The sequence below is a fragment of the Leptonychotes weddellii genome, chromosome 4 (assembly GCF_054177405.1).
Source record: "Leptonychotes weddellii isolate Sample4059 chromosome 4, ASM5417740v2, whole genome shotgun sequence".
Classification (NCBI taxonomy): domain Eukaryota; kingdom Metazoa; phylum Chordata; class Mammalia; order Carnivora; family Phocidae; genus Leptonychotes; species Leptonychotes weddellii.
The window spans coordinates 131,345,581-131,347,769 of NC_138372.1; the positions used below are offsets into that span (position 1 = coordinate 131,345,581).

General features: G+C 36.8%; 1 protein-coding gene across 1 annotated transcript in view; it reads right to left on the minus strand.

The window, feature by feature from the left end:
• Positions 1–2,189, minus strand: part of RUNX1T1 (RUNX1 partner transcriptional co-repressor 1) — a 218,024-nt gene that overhangs the window by 139,374 nt on the left and 76,461 nt on the right.

Sequence of the window (2,189 nt, forward strand, 5' to 3'; positions counted from 1 at the left end):
AAAAATTGCCTCAGATAACGAAACCCATTAAATATGGTACTTTGAGAATAATGTGCAGGGACCTTAGCAGAGTTTAATTGCCAGAGAAGTCTCTGCCATTATAAAGAAACTTCTATGACCTTTACGGAAAACAAACATACTCTGATAGATTTAAAAGCAAAACCAATCACTTAAATGCCAAAGGCAAGTGTCCGAATCTCAATTCATCCCACGTCATGTCTGTGTTATTGCTGATAGAAGTATTCTTCTTCTGTCTTTCCATCTCACAGGCTTTGTCTACCAAAGCATCCTGGTTCGGGATGAGCAGCTAAGCTGGGTGGTGTACTGACTAAGAAAGCCCAAGAAAAAGTTGGCGAGTTCTCTGAGGCACTGAGTCTTACAGAGAGTGAAAACGTTCCCCAGTTATCAAAAATATTCCACTTATCCTACAGGCAACATGTACTGCTCAACCCAAATGAAGACTGCACAAAATGACTTGAATTTACTCTTAACCTACCCCAGATAAGCCTCCCCAAATACTCAGGGCTTCTATCCTGCAGTGTGTCATATGTGTTGAAAAAAAAGCATCTACTCAAAAGACAACCAACCTCCTATAAAGGTGTTGGGTAAATTAACCATATTTTGGTTCATCTTCCTCAGTCTCTGGGCAGAATCACAACTGTAAACTGTGTCTCAACTTCCTCAACACCTCAATTATCCTCAGGCCTGGGGTACTGGTGACATAATTCCTTTAGGATATTGCTCCATCCACTTTTCTGAGCAGTTCCTTTTCTTTTTATGATAAAGTGTGGGGGCACCAAATTCTAAATTTATACCTTTAAACTCAAAACATCTTCACATGAAACTATGAACCAACACTAACTTCCTATCTGTAACAACATAGATCAGCAGTCCATTTTTTTTTTTTCATTTTGTCTCAATGGCTTGTTTTCTAAAGCTATGCTAGTTGTTTTATGCATTAAACCTGTTCCTACTAACAGTTTTTCTAACTCCATCTAAATGAGAGGATAATGTGATTCATTATGAATGACTGCCTGAGTTCAAATCACAGGCCTGTCACTACAGTTGGGCAGCCCTGTATATTTTACTTCTGTAAACCTCAGTTTCTCCACATGTAAAATGTGTATAAAATCATTACCCCCAAGGGTAGTCCCAGGATTTAAATAAAATAGCATGCATAAAAGCCTGTAGTCAAATGCTCCAAAAAAGAAAAAAAAAATCTGTTCTCTACTAAACAAAAACTGCTGGTTGCCAAAAAGGAAGAGGGTGGGGGAAATGGGCAAACTGGGTGAAGTGGGGGGTGGGAGATACAGGTTTCCAGTTATGGAATGAAGAAGTCACAGGAATAAAAGGCACAGCACAGGGAATATAGTTAATAATATTGTAATAGTGTTAGATGGTGGTAGATGGTCGCTACACTTGGGGTGAGCAGAGCATAACATATAGAGAAGCTGAATCACTATGTTGTACACCTGAAACCAATGTAATATTGTGTTGACTATATTCAAATAACAAAATTAAAAAAAAATCCATTCTCTATTCATTTACTCATTTGACAAATTTTCACTGCCTCCCTATTACATGCAAAGCACTATTAACTAATGTCTTCCCCTAACTTATCTAAGGTTTTTAGAGAAATACGTATCTTAAAAAAAAGTACTGCACTCAAAAGTATGCCATTTTTAATATGTGGGAAATCGACTTAAAGTTACCAAATTTTTCTGTAACTGAAGTTATGGAAACCACTGTTAGAGACCATATCAAATTTAAAAAGCAGTTTTAAAAAAAAAAAACAAAAACCCACTTTTTTGTTACAAAGAACATATTCACCATTTATGTAACACAATCACTGCTTTGGACTTATTCCATGGCTCTTAGGTTTAATTTATTTGTGAGTTGCTAAGCATATTATGCAAAAATCAAGAATGAATAAAAAGGAAAAGATAAGTGATTGACAAAACTAACTGCAGTATGCAGACATAGTTCTGTGGCAATCATCCTTCCAGTCCTGGAGGAGAAAAAGGTGGACCTGGCAGAGTGTGGGAAATGCAGAAGTTTTTTGTTCTTAAGAGTGCAGAGTGGATATTGTGGACATTGATATCCACAACAGCCAAACTATGGAAAGAGCCAAGATGTCCATCGACAGATGAATGGATGAAGAAGATGTGGTATATATATATATATATATA